This window comes from Tupaia chinensis, unplaced genomic scaffold (assembly GCF_000334495.1).
Source record: "Tupaia chinensis unplaced genomic scaffold, TupChi_1.0 Scaffold148904_1, whole genome shotgun sequence".
Taxonomy (NCBI): Eukaryota; Metazoa; Chordata; class Mammalia; order Scandentia; family Tupaiidae; genus Tupaia; species Tupaia belangeri.
The window spans coordinates 990,394-1,005,471 of NW_006208752.1; the positions used below are offsets into that span (position 1 = coordinate 990,394).

General features: G+C 37.0%; 1 protein-coding gene across 3 annotated transcripts in view; it reads left to right on the forward strand.

Moving 5' to 3' along the window:
* Window positions 1-15,078, forward strand: part of BBX (BBX high mobility group box domain containing) — a 319,247-nt gene that overhangs the window by 147,595 nt on the left and 156,574 nt on the right. For 2 of the 3 annotated variants that reach the window (XM_014585118.2, XM_006170762.3), the window contains one exon: window positions 10,338-10,454. The exons of the other annotated variant lie outside the window; for it this stretch is intronic. The gene's annotated coding sequence lies outside the window, so the exon portion shown is untranslated. The remainder of the gene's footprint in view (window positions 1-10,337; window positions 10,455-15,078) is intronic. 3 annotated transcript variants of the gene reach the window in all.

A 15,078-nucleotide genomic window follows, 5' to 3' on the forward strand; every position in this document is an offset into this window, starting at 1 on the left:
TCTCTGTCTTTCTGGCGAGCACACGTACCCTATAGCAAAAACCTCTCCAAAAAAAAGAAAGAAAGAAAATAAGCATTTAGTGTATGTATTATAAGAATTCATATTTCATCAATTCCCTTGAGCTTAGTGTTAGTAAGCACCCCCTGGTTTATATGGGAATAATTATGTTTCCAAAGCGAGTTCAAGAACAGGAATGTTTTTCAAAATTAAAGGTGTCTCTGTGCCTTGAAGTTTACAGTTACTCCTATAATCAATAAATGTTAGGAGTTCGGAGAACTTAAAACGAGCACCAAAACATGCTGTATATCTTTTTGGCACATTTGTAGGATGCAGAATCAGCAAGTATTTGTTCAGACTTGTTAGCCTTCTAGCAAAAACTTCTCTACTGCTCATCAGCGACCCTGAGAGGAGAACACACGTGTAAGTTGTGAGAGATCCGGTAGGCAGACTAGTTCACAGTGCGCTTTAAGAGCTGCAGTGTGGTACCAGGGTTTAGGGTTGACTGAATTCTACTTTTAGGTGTTTTCTTCTGAGGGGTATTGTTAACATATTTCTGTAATTATATTGAGCTATGAAGATGATATGAATACTGTTTTGCTTTTGAGTTGGCTTCTTTTTTCTTTTTAAACATTTTTGCTGAAGTTCTTGTACACTCACCAGGGGAAGAGAGAGCGAGCAGTGGACGGGGGGGTGGGGGGAGAGAGGGAGAGGGAGAGAGAGAGAGAGAGAGAGAGAGAGAGAGAACCTCTCTGGTGATGGTCACTCTGTAATCCCTTTTATTGACTAAGGCACTAAAAATTACCTTGAGCATGAAAAGTGAAATATCTTGAGAAAGCCAGGCAGTGTGGAGGGAACTGGCTTCTAAACAGGGCTTAGTTACCATTTATGTGGTGAACGCTGTCCTAGTAAGTCGTGCCACACTAATTATAATGAAGGATTGCCACAGGAGAGAGAGAGTAAAACCTATGAAATGTGAGGAGTATGAGGTGCAGACTGATACATACCCATCTGTCCCTCTAGATGTCACCTGAACAAGACATGTAATGAAACTGTCCATGCCCTCGATATAGTTCTTGAATGCTTACTATTTTTTCAGCATTGTTAAGAGTTATGAAGTTGTCGAATTGGTGTATAATACTATGAAATAGTAGAGAAAAGTTGGTAATCGCTAGCCACTGTCAATCCAATTAATTATCAGATTCTTTTCTCCAGGAATCCATTGTTGGACAGGGATTTTTTGAAGGACAGAGGCATGCCGATCATCTTTTAGTTCATTTGGTGAAGCAGACATTTAAATGAGCGATAAAATTTCCAGGTTTAAAAAGTTTAGTTGTGGAGCCAGGAGTTGGTGTGGTGGTTCGGGGCGCTGGACTCCCACATGGCCAACTGTGGTTTGATTCCCAAACCTGGTGGCTTGTTTTCTCTCTCTCTTTCTCTCTCTGTCTCTCTTACTCTGTCCCTCTCTGGTCATATTAAAATAAGTAAGTAAATAAAGTTAAATGAAATAATTCTTTGGGAAAAAAAAGTTTAGTTGTGGGCCGGCAGGTAGCGTGATGGATAAGGGCGCTGGACACTCACATGACTGATCATGGTTTGAGTCCCAGACCTGGCCGCTTGCCTTCTCACTTTCTCTTTCTTTCTCTTTTCACTCTGTCCCTCTCTGGTCAAATTAAAATAAATAAATAAATAAAGTTAAATAAAATCTTAAAAAAAGGTTTATTTGTTCTGGTTAAAATTATGGGTATTACCTTTATTATTAGTTTCACTTTCTAAAGAACATGGATAAATCTTTCTAATAAGGCTATTATAATATATCTCAGTGATACAAAAGGTGTTCCAGTCATATTTTATATGAGTTCCTAATCATCAATATCACAGATTTTTTTTTACTGATTATTTTCTTTATAAGACAGTATCTTATACTTTGGGCTTTATAATGTGCCTCAGAAAAAATTACTTTAGAACTTTTAATTCCTGATGCTTACAAATATCCTTATTCTTGCCTCTAGATTTTTATCTACATAATGCTCACTATTGCTTTCCTGAGAAATACAGATAGGCAGAAATTTAAAGGTTTCCTGACAGCAGTGAGATTTAAATGACTAATTTGTTTACTTACTATTAAGTTATAGGGTGATTTCTTAGAAGCATAGGTTGTAGAGTCAGATAAACCCAAGACTAAATCTAACTCAGCTGTTTACTAGGGTTGGGATGTGGGAAAGTTACTTGGCTTCATCTATAAAATGGACTACTACTGACCATGCAAGATTAAGAGGATTAAAAGTACTGGAGGGTGCAGGGTCAACCCAGCACATGGGGTGGGCCACTGAGAAAATGTGTGTGTTCTTAAAATGGACAGCAGGTCAAAAATCACCTACACCTTTTTCGCATCTTAACTCTTTCTTGAAATCTAATTTCAGGCGTGTCCTGAACAATAAGAAAGCTGTTCAGCTTCAAGTTGCACATTTTTATTATGTTGGAAATCTTTATTTATGTTTATTGAATATAAGATGGACTTGTTATTCATTAAAAAGGGGTAAATAACATATTATTTGGTGACTTAAAATATTTTCTATTCAACCATAAGTGAAAGAAGTGTTATTTTAATTTAACATCTCCCAACTTTGCAATTTTACTGAAGCCCAAAGCTCAAACCTTTGAAAATATTAGGAGAGAAGCCATCTATCATTCATTGAATTCTAGTTATACAGGAATATCATCACCACATGCTATTGATTTATTGATATTGACAAGATTATTCCAAACAACATGTACATTTTTAAAGCATGACAGATAATTTTTATAATGCTGATAATTTTCCTCAAAGATTATAATTATTTTAACAAAACGAGCTGTAATATGAATTCTTAATGAGAATTTGTTACATATGAGAATTTAAAGTATGAGAGATACTCTTGGGAGTCATAATGCAATAATATAGGACAGAATGTAGGCATAAAAGAGGGAGATGTACAAATAAATAAACCTCATTAAGAGTTCTGAGGAAGATCCAAAATCTCATGTAGGGTATCAGAAATAATGCACCGAGGAAGAAGTACAAGAGAAGTTTGAAAGGTGCGTAGAGATTCTTGTGTCAGTTGAACGGGATATATGTACGGTAAAAGGGGAAACGTGAAAAGTCTTGAATGTAAGAGTTTACTTTTATTTTGCCCCCAAATGCAGAGGAACCATGGAAAAAGTGAGCAGATGATATAAATAGGATGGATTAGAAGGGAAAAAAAGGTAGGCATTGGAAAGGTTGGCATTATCCTAAGTAAAATTCTTCTAATAGAGAGTTGACACTGGTAAATGAAATCATAGCGAGAGTCATTATGAAAGGTGATACTCTTGATGTATCTTGAAATATTTTGGATTGAGATATTCAACTTAAGAAATCAAATACCTTTTTCCAATTTTCAAAGTCAAAAATTAGTGGATACTGTTTTAAGTATTGCTTCAGTGGGACCAGCAGTTGGCATAAGGTAGTTTTAATTTGGTTCAGGTAATAGTTATCTGGCTACATCGCTGGACTCCCACGTAGTCTACCACAGTTCAAGTCCCAGACCTGTTGGTGTAAACTCATGCCAGGTGCGTGTGCATGTGTGCCCAAGTTCCCGAGAGGAGAATGGAGGAGAAGGGATTGTGGCGTGGCCATCTCCCCTGGGGGTGGGGTGGGGGGGTTGTGATTTCTTGCTTTCTGTCTTTCTGTCTCTCCCTGTCTTTCTGTCTCTCTCTGTCTTTCTGGCAAGCACATGTGCCCTATAGCAAAAACCTCTTCAGAAAAAGGAAACAAAAGTATTGTTTCAGTGAGGATTTTCTGATGCCCACCTTGATTGAGCACATGCATGTGTGTGTGTATTTATATTTAGTGACTATATATTTAGTTTTCACTGTGTTTCCCAAAGATTATGAATTCCAGGTAACTATCACCTGAACCAGTTTAGAACTGCTAATCTACAGACTTGGCAGTCAATGGAGCTTGGTTTTAGAGTGTGGAGCAGTAGTAGGAGGGAAGGAGGGTGTTGAAAATACAGAGAGGCTATTTAATTTAAGTACAGATATTTAGGAAAGTGCTAATATTGCTACCCTAAGTAAGGCGATAGCAGTGAAAGCTGATCTGTGGGAGGTGAAGTGAGGTTTAAGATGCACTGGATTTTAAAAACAAAGAGGACATCAGTATGATTGTGTTTAGGATGTTGTCACAGATTTGACATATGTTGGGAATATATTCAGGCTGAAGATAGATATAACTTGAGATCAAGGTGGACTTGAAACTTTTGAAGTTGGAAAAAGTAAATAATATGCCCAAGGACAGAACTTTTGAAAATACTTAACTATTCTTTGTAAAGGAAGTCTGAAAAGATCAGATTTGTGGTGAGAAAAGCAGCAGAAAATAGTGCTGTGGAAGATAGGGAAGAGTGTCAGGGTCAATAGTACTAATAATTCAGGCACAATTAAATACTTAAAAATATATATGTTTGGGTCAGTGATCCGGGGGTCAATACACCTTGGAGAACAGTTTTTATAAAGTGGTCAGGACAGAGGCTTGTTGTATGTTTCCAGTAAGTCTCCATTCAATGCCAAATTCTTGATTGTGTATAGCCGAAATTGCATGTTGTCACTGTCTTCATGAAGTAATCTATAATGATTTACAAATCTACGCTTTGGGAGCATAGTAATCACCTTCTACAAGTGTAACTATAATATTCTTTTAAAAAAATGTTACCTTAACAGTTCCAATCAAAGCTTATCCAGCTGCTAATATTTCCTCAAATGCACTAAAGTGACTTTCTTTAAAATGTCATCAGCAAACATACTTCCTAAATACCTCACCCACAGGACTTATATTTATTATAATTGGCATTACAGGGGGATGAATAATGAATTCCCTGTCATTGCTGATTCTTTTTTTTACACTAAGTATAGTAATACTTAAATAAGGCCTACTCTTTTAATAAAGATTCTTTAAAAAGCTCTTCAGAGTAGTTGAGCCACCTGCACATGTAGTTTCTAGGCTGAGAACATTTTTGTTTCCATCTGCGGAGAATGGTGGAAAAGAGTATTCAAGACTCACTCTAGGTAATAGTAATGATTAAGATGATAAAAAACTGTAACTGATATCCAAAGCATCCCTCATCTAAAAATCCAGAATCCCAAATGATCGAAAACTGGAAATGTTTTGAGCATGAGCATGATGCCACAGGTGGAGAATTTACATCTGACCTTATATAATGGGAGAGGCATTGTATGTCCCCACTTAATATATACTGAGTGTCCACACTCTTTGACTGAAACTAATTGACTGAAGGATATAGAAACACAGTATATAGATGTAAATACCAGATATAGTGTGTGTGAAAGAGGAGGGTCTGAGGATGGACATGAAGCAGAGAAATAGGGAGGCAAAGCATTAAAGGCACAAAGAAATGTGGTATTATCTATTGAAGATATTTTGTAGTTTTATCAATTGTACTAGGGAGAAATGATCACCTGTTGAAATATACATTTTGTAAGCCAAATAATAGTACGATTGAATGTATAAAAGAAAATGAAATGAAAATAAATAAATAAAAAAATATATTGTAGACAGGCCACTGGCCTGGTGGTTAAGGCAGCTGGATCTTACCTGGTGATTTGAATCTTGGACCTGTGGTAGGCATGTGTGCGTGAGTGCCCAAAATCCTGAAAGGATGGAAATTGCAGCATGACCATGCCACATGGGAAATGCTTTCTCATCTCCCACCATCCCCAACCGTCTCCAGTGTGCAGACTGCCCTCTGGAAAATAAACAAAATTGTGTAAACTTACCTTCAGGCTATGTGTATCAGATGTATATTAAACATAAATGAATTTCTCATGTAGACTTCGGTATCATCTGCAAGATGTCTTATATGTTTATGTAGATATTCCAAAATCTTAAATTAAAATCCAAAATGCTTCTGATAGGATTAAATGTAGCATTTTGGATAGGAGGTATTCAACCCATATTTGCATTTTATTTGCTAATTTCTCTGTGTATGTGCGTGCGTGTGTGTGTGTGTGTGTCTGTCTGTCTTTAGGAGTATTTTTCTCCCTAATCTACATGACCCTTAACATATGTGTCATTTATTCCCATTTTATGTGTGAGGGAGGTAAGGACATTTAGATAAATTACCAAAGCTTCTTATAATTAAAAACAGAGTTAAGATTCAAATCCAGTTCTTTCTGACTTCCAAAGACAACATTCTTTACATGGCCTGTGCAGTTTTAAAAGACATTTGGAATTTGACTTGTAACACCCTAATGGTAACTACTCTTCCCAGTTTGGGAACTCAGTTCTCATTACTTTCTTATACTTTTCCACAACCTGGGAAGAATAGATTACTACTTTTTATTTGCTTAAATAGACATATTACCATATCCCATTATTGACGAAGCCAGGCACTGTTCTTTATATTTAATACTGTAATGTGTACCTAATCTCAATCTGATGAGAGGTAGGTGTATTTTCCCCCAGCAAGTTACTTTTTTTTTGGAGAGGTTTTTGCTATAGGCTCGTGTGCTCGCTGGAAAGACACAGAGAGACAGAGAGACAGAAAGCGAGAAATTACCCCCCGGGGGGATGGCCATGCCGCAGTCCCTTCTCCTCCATTCTCCTCTCAGGATCTTGGGCACACATGCACACGTGCCTGGCATGAGTTTTAGTCACCAGGTCCGGGACTCGAACACTGGTCAACTACATGGGAGTTCAGCAACATAGCCATCACACTTACTGCTGGTCCTCCCCCCCCCCGCAACTTACTATTAAATTCATATACCCACCACCTAGATTTGGCAGCTAACATTTTACTATATTAATTTTATATATCTGTCATCTACTTGTCCCGGTTGTCCCTTATTAGTTAAATTATTTTTTTTAACATTGGAAAGTATAGATACAACTATACATCCCTTTAAATACTTCATTCACCATGTACTAACTAGAATTTTATATTTAATGTACAATTTTTTTCTTTTGATGTAAAAATCTACATTTATTGGAATGTACAAATCATAAAAGTACATTTTCTGAGTTGATAAACGTGTGACCCAGATATCCATCAAGACATAAGACATTGCTACAAATAGGTGCTTCCTCCTCCCATGTTTTAGATGAGGAAACTGAGCACATGTAGAGAGGCTAAACAATCCGCCCAACGTCTCATTGCTAGTAAGTGGCAGAACTCAAGTTCAAACTCAGAAGCCTGACCACCTGACCATACCACTGGTCCTGCCTATAGATTATCCTCACATGTTTGGGCATGTTTTTACATTCACACACACAGATAGAACATTTCTTTTTAAAGTGAGTGAGCAGAGGCAGAATGATATACTAAGTGTATTCTAGGAACGCATTCGTTCCTCTCAGCAGGTGTATGGTCAGAGAAATGAAGAGGCTCGTATACTGTGACAGTTCCTTTCATCCGAGTATTAGGGTAAATCTCTGTATAGTAACTCTCTTAATTGGCATCCTTGACTAATGTTTCCACACATATTGGTGAAGTGATAGTGAATTTTCTAATGACAACTCTGAGGTTTGGGAAAATCCTAAAGTGTCACTTGAACAATTAAAGATAAATTATACTCAGTATAGTTTGGTGTAATAAGCACATTTTGCTTCTGATTAGTAAAGAAGTGTTCACCTATATGTGGTATGTGTAGTACCACTCATCTTGATACCTCAGATGCAAAATAATAAAATTGGCCAATTTGGAATTTATAATACTCTTTGATCGCTCCAAATAAATTGCATTAAAATGTAAGGACTGGAACAGATTTACATTACACCCACCCCCTGTTTGCAATACTTAGGTGGATTATCCCTATGAAAGAAATTGTTCAACCTTAAGTCTCTTACCTGAGTTGTATTCATATCACAAAACTATCTTAATAAAATTGACCTGGGAGCCAGCAGTTAGCGTAATGGCTATGTCGCTGGACTCCCACGTAGTCAACCGCGGTTCGCGTCCCGGACCCGGTGACTTAAAACTCACGCCAGGCGCGTGTGCGTGCGTGCCCAAGATCCCGAGAGGAGAATGGAGGAGAAGGGACTGCGGCATGACCATCCCCTCTGGGGGGTGATTTCTCGCTTTCTATCTCTCTGTCTGTCTCTGTCTGGCGAGCACACGCGTCCTATAGTGAAAAAAACCTCTCAAAAATAAATAAATAAATAAATAAATAAAATTGACCAGTACTCTGTTTACTACTCAAGTGATGAAAAAGCAGCTATATGTAATTTTTAAAAATTCCTAAATATTACACATATGTGTGTGCATTTGTGTGTATTTACTTAAAACAAAATTCATAGACTAAACCTGTCTATAATTAATGAGGAAGATTGCAGTTGTTCGCACTGCAAACCCAATTTAAGGGATACATTTTATCATCCTGATATGCATGCCCCACCTGTGTTTATACCAAAGACACTTTATGAATTACCAGTTGAAATGAGAGAAGCATCTCAAAATAAAGGTCTTGCTTTTCTTTGCTTTGTTAAAAAAAGAAAAATCCTAAATATTGCTCAAAAAGCAGTTAAAATAAAAATGAAGATAATGCATGGAACTAGCAAGACCTAGCCAGTCACTAGAGGGCAGAGCAGTACTGTTCTTTAGGCTTTATCTGAAAATGTCTGCTTTCAAAATTTCTGAACATGATGGAAAATATATTGACATACAATTGAATATGAATTACTTTGTATTCTTATTGTCTTGTCTTGCTGTGAAATCCAATAACATGCTTACACTTGCATCAAAGGAGCTTTTCTGGCAATTACATTGATTGCTTCCAAAAGGGCATGATTATTTAGAAGAGTGTAAGTATCCCTCAAGAGAAAATACTAATGCTCATAAAAAGAGTGGTGCATTAAATCATTTTTCCTCTGTGGAGTACCCTGAAATTAGATTGCAGTATAGACTGGAGGTGAGACATTATGCGAGAACAAGTAACTTGGAGACTGGTCTTTTACTACTACTTAGCTCTGAGAACTAATTGAAATTGGGAGTACCGTTTCATCTTTCCAGTCAGCCAAAATGTTGAATTATTAACACTTTGAAATTGTAATGTTGTAAAACAAAAACAAAAAACCTGTAGCTTTTTTTTTTAATGTGAAAATGTTGTCAATGACTGTTCATTTCATTTCATTTCTGATCTGAATTTTCTGTCACTTTGATATATTTTTTAAATAACCTAGTAAATAACCTGACTAGTTTAGTGTCACATAAAATAGAAAAAAAATTATCTTGAACTATGTATAGTGTGGATTTTATTTTTTTTTATTTTTTTAAAAATTATTTATTTTATTTTATTTATTCATTCATTTATTTTAATTTGACCAGAGAAAGACACATAGAGAGAAAGAAGGAACGTGAGAAAACAAGCCACCAGGCCCAGGATTAGAACCGTGGTAAGCCACATGGGAGTGTCCAGCACCTTAACCACCATACCACCTGCTGGTCCCCAGTGTGGATTTTATTTTTAAAAAGTTTGGATTTAGGGGCCAATAGGTGGTGTAGTGATTAAGGCACCAGACTCCCACATGGTGAACCACAGTTCAAGCCCCTGACCTTGTGGCTAGAAACTCATTCCTGGCATGTGTGTGTGTGTGTATGTGTGTATGTGTGTATGCACACACTCAAAATTCTGAGGAGAATGGAGGAGAAGGGATTTATGGCATCACCCCCTGGGGGATGATTTCTCATTTTTCCTCTGTCTCTTTGTCTGTCTGTCTCTCTAGGGAGTGCACGTGCCTGTGGTAAAAATAAAAATAGGTTTGGATTTATATAATATTCATTTTTAATAGGGACAACACGGGACATAGGAAAAACCATTGAAGTTAGGAATCAGAAAATTTGGGGCCTGATTATCATTTACTTACATATGACTTTGGACAAGTCACGTTACGTCTCTGACTTGTATTTTCTAAATTGGAAAAACATTTCCTTGTTTACAACTGGGTTGTTTCAGGTATCCTTGTGTATATATTCTCAAAGATGAACCCTTAAAAAGAGAATTTTAATACAGGTAATGAAGTCAGAAGAACCGTAGCGGTAACTCTGGAACGACTGATTTGATCATGAAGTTGGTAACATGAAGGCACCTATAACGTGAGCCAGCAGTAGCAAAGACATGGCCTCTGACCACATCCCAGTTCAGATTGCCAGCTTCCTCCCTGTCTCTGAGTCTCTCTGGCTGCTTACTCTTTCTGTAACTCCTGACGCTCACTGCTCTAAGCTGTAGTCTGTCCTGTTTATTTCCGTGTTTCCTCTCTCTGTGTTTCTCCTGACTGTCTCTGGTCTCTCTCTGTGTTTTTCTTGTCCCAGGTACCCTCGGGAAGACCCCAAGCCTCTAGCGGTACCTGGTATCGTCTCCAGCATGTTATAGAGGTGAAGGAGTCCCTGGGATATTGAGAATTACCAGAGGCGAATTGTTCCACTGTAGTAAGTCACTCAGCATTTATTAAGTAACTACTATTCACTGGGCACACTTGGCCATTCTTTGGGGGAAGAAGACTGAGTTAGGGCACAGCATAGATGAACTTGCAAGCTTTCCTCCGTGGTTCCTGTCGGCTGGACACACATGTAAATAAAACAACAAATCTAAAAGCTGACAAGTAATTGTGTAAATGAGTTTTGTTGTGTGTGAGCTGGAGGGGCCCAGATTAACGACATAGAGAAAGCCAGGCGGTATCAATCAGATTTCTACATGCTTTTAAAATTAGGTTGTGATTTCTGGTTGTGTGCGATGAGAAAGGAGAGGGTAGAAATGAGTAATTTCAGTGGGGGCAGTGAAATTAGTGCTAGGTTTCAGCCTTACAACAGCTAACTTTCCTTAAACTGCGAGTCTTAGAGAAGTTTAAGTTAGGGAAAGGAATGCATATAGTCAGGTCGAGACTTTCCATAAGCATAATTGGTATCCGTTGCCAGTTTTAGAATTGATTTGGAAATACTAAAGTTAATGAAGCACTATGACATACAGTCTGTACAAACTATTAGAACATGATTCCGAGAAGCGTTTTCAGTGCTAGGAAAAGTTCAAATAGTAAACTGCAATATAACAAACCTGCTTTATTTTCATCTTGGGAATTTATTTTTGCCATTGTATTTTAGGCAGTCTTACCTAGTAGATACATTGTGGTTTCAGTTAATATATCAAAGTATATTGGATGTAGTTTGAATCCTAGGTCTGCTAGTTTGTAACATAGGGTGATCTATTACTGAATCTCATTTTCTTCACATGTAAACTAAAGATGAAAACATTTACCTCAAAGAGCCCTGTAAATAAAGAGATATAATATTATGAAGTCCTAAATACATGCTAGCCACTTGTTACTTGCAGGTACTTAAAAATATTTCTAAAATAGTTTGTTAATACAGTGTTATTTCTGAGATTTAAAAAAAATAGAAGTAGCTCTGATATTTAGAAGATATTATATATACAAAGAATAATTATAACATATAAAGAAGGCTTAAAGAATAATGTTTAAGAATAGCATTTAGATGAGTAACTGAATACATATCACTATCTTAGGAAATATTACGTGTCAGTATCTTTGGTGTCCCCAGATCAGATTTCCTGGCCTCTCTCTACCCTCTCTTCACACCCCTGAATGTTGGGTTTATTACCGACATGTTTTTCTTTATGATTTTTCATATATTTATAGACTCCCTACATTAAGTTTTGCTAGTTTTTGGATTTTATGTAAATAATCTTGCACTGTATGGTTTTTTAAATGATACCTGTTTTTCGCTGTTCATCATGTTTGCAAGAGTTATCTATTATAATTCATGTATGATCACAGTTGTATAGTATTTCATTAAACTTTATTAAATACAGCACGTTATTTACTTTCTTTTGATGGTTGTTTAGCCTGTTTCTATTTTTGTGTTATTAGAAATAAAGCCACAAAGAAAAAAATTCTTAGGAGTCCTATATATGCCCTCTTTATGTACATATGATTTATTTAGGGTATATGTTCAGAAGTAGACATGTGCATTCCAAATTACATAAGACGATGCTGGACAGGTTTCAAAGAACTTAATACATTTTATATTCCCACTATGAGAATATAACTGTTGCCCCTTTTTGTCACCTATACTTCTTTACAATTGCTAGACTTCTATTTGACATATTCACCAAATCTTTGTGAATGGTCCTCTGTGTGAATATTACTATATCTGGAGAGAAATTTAAGACTAGAAAGCATTTTTTAAAGAATGATTTTATTTCATTTATTATAATTATTATTTATTTATTTTTACCAGAGAGAGAGAGAAAGGGAAAGTAAGAAAGCAAGTCCTCAGGTCTGGGATTCAAACTGTGTTCGGCCATGTGAGAGTCTAGCACCTCAACCACTATGCCAACTGTTAACACCAGAAAGGATTTTTTTAAAGTTGCCCAAAACACTATCTTACTGATAACTGTAAAGATAACCCTTAATTTAAAAAATACATTTATTTAAATTACTAAGTCAAGTTTTTTTTTTTTTTTTCCCCTTTGCCTAAGAACATACATGCTTGCCAAAGAGAGACAGAGAGGGGGAGGAAGAAAGTACCCGCCATTGAGATGCTGTCATGCTGTAAACCGTTCTCCTTAATTTTTTTCATCCTACTGGGATTTGGAGTACACACACAAACGTGCCTGGTATGTTTCTTAAGCCGCTGGATCCAGGATTTAAACTATGTGGTCAGCCATGTGGGATCTGGCTCCTTTAACCAGTAGGCCACGGGACTGACCCAACCCTCATATTTTAAAACTTAACTTTATTCTTTGCAGCAGTAGCTTTTATTTCTCTTAATTTTCCAATCCTGAAATAACTGGGTATGTTTGCTCACTAAAAATTTTTTCTTCCAGGAAACCGTACTGTAATACTAAATGTTCTCTTGTGAGAAATGAAAATTGTCAGTTGTTCCTGACTTCTAAAGACAGCTTATACAGAGAAATGTACACATCTTTTCCTGATTTCTTTTTTATCTCTTAATTCAAATTGAGATAGAGAAAGAGTGATCCACAGAAGAATGTTCTCAAGCTGCATTAATTTGATCAACCCATTTCTTGTTTTGTTTTGCTAAAGTTCCAAAATCTTGAGTAAATGACTTCAGTTGTATTTGCCTCTCTTAACCCTCTTCTGACCTTCACCCACCCTTGTTTTTCTTTTTTTATTTAAATTTATTTGTTTATGTTCATTCACTGTACATCATTACAACATACAAAATGGGATTTTCCATCCAGCACATCAACATACATGTTATTGTCAACAAATAATTTTCCATTTCTTGTTTCCTGTATGTTTTGCTTTTTTCCCCCATCCTTGATTCCCTATCTCTTACCCTCTACCATCTCCCACTCTCTTCCCACACTGTCTCTGGTATCTGTGTTTACTTTCTATACTGTTTCTCCCCACACATTTTATTGAATTACTAAAGATTCCACCCTTGTTTTTCTCAGCCAGTGTTTTTTTGGGTTTCTGATTAAACTTGAACACTCTACTTCAACTTTAATATCAGAAGTTCCTCCCAACTTTATAATGGCTATTTGATGATCCATAATTTTAGTTGAGTGATTATAACATTTTGCTATTGTCAAGCTTGTTCCCATTATTTACTATGTGTACTTTCTGAGATATTTCTGGGGAAAACCTATAGCCTATTGCCTACTACTTAGTATTCAACAGATGTTTATTGAATGTAGAAAGGAAAGATGTAAGTGCAGTGAGCACTGAAATTTTTCTTTTCCCTGTTTAATTATAACTGCCCTTAAAGCACTAGCAGAAATTATGAGTTCAGTAAGCAGTTCTGCTAATAAGTAGCTTTGACAAAAATTAATTTTATTATTATTATTCTTAAATTTGCTATAGGGCACGTGTACTCATGAGAGAGAGAGAGAGAGAGAGAGAGAGAGAGAAAGCCGCCAGGTCCAGGACTCAAATCTTGGTCCACCATGTGGGAGTCCAGTGCCTTAACCACCATGTCACTTGCTGGCCCCAGTAAGTAGGTTTCTTAAACCATAAGCAAGTCATTTTCATTTCTTTTTTTAGGTTTACTCTTTGTGTTTTTGGAAAATGAGCATGGTAGACAAGTGATCTGTAAGATTCCTTTTGACTGTAACATTTTATATTCTAATTGAAATGAAAATTAGTTTCTCACTATTTTTCTGGTCACCACTACCAGAGACTGAATCTAACCACCTTACCAGGCTTTAGGCTCATAGCTGTGTCACAGTGACCTGACCTGCCAGTTGGCGCCTCTCATAACCCCAGCAAGTGAGCCATACATTGAACTTCCTTCCCTCTCTTTGCTTTTTAGGGTTGATTTGTTCTAGAGAAAGAATACATTTATCTTTCTTTGAGAAAGTGTAATGAATGCCTTTAGCTTCCCAATTTCATTCATCAGGCAGTGCAGGCATTGTTCAGTGCAAAAGCTTGAGTTCTGCCCTCTTGCTCCTCCTCTTCCCCCAACCCTACAATTGTGGCCAGGGCAACCCGTCCTACTCTGTTACATGTTGTACAACTTAATCCCATGTTTTTTCTCACACTCCACTTACTATCTTTTAGTCAGTGTTGGTTTTCTCTGTTAGACAGTCTTCAGAGTCAATGGGTCAGTCTTCCTCAGGGGTTGTAGACAAGTTCTCCCTCCATTTCTGCTGTGGTTCCTCTACTGCAGAGATACCATGTGTCCAGGCAGATGGTGAGTGAGTGCCTGTGTTCCTTTTCTGACCACATCTGGTCAGTTTTGTCATTCTATTTCAGGGGTTCCTACTCTAACCCAAGAAGGACTAGTGACACAGCCAATTTTGGGGAGTTCTTTGACTTCACCTGCTCACATGACTAATATTTCCTAAATGTGTTACTTTACTCATCCAAGGTTAATTTTCTGAGTGTCTCTGAACTCTGCACCAGAGGCAAAGGTGCCAGAGATCACGCTACAAAAGGGCGAGGGCCATGTTTCATGTCAACTGTGTAGCTTATAAACACTACCCAGTCACTTCTGAGTGTCCTGGCCAGAGAGTTAGGTGTTTGACTGTTAACAAGATCATTAGCTAGGTAGGCCCTTTCTGACCTTCATT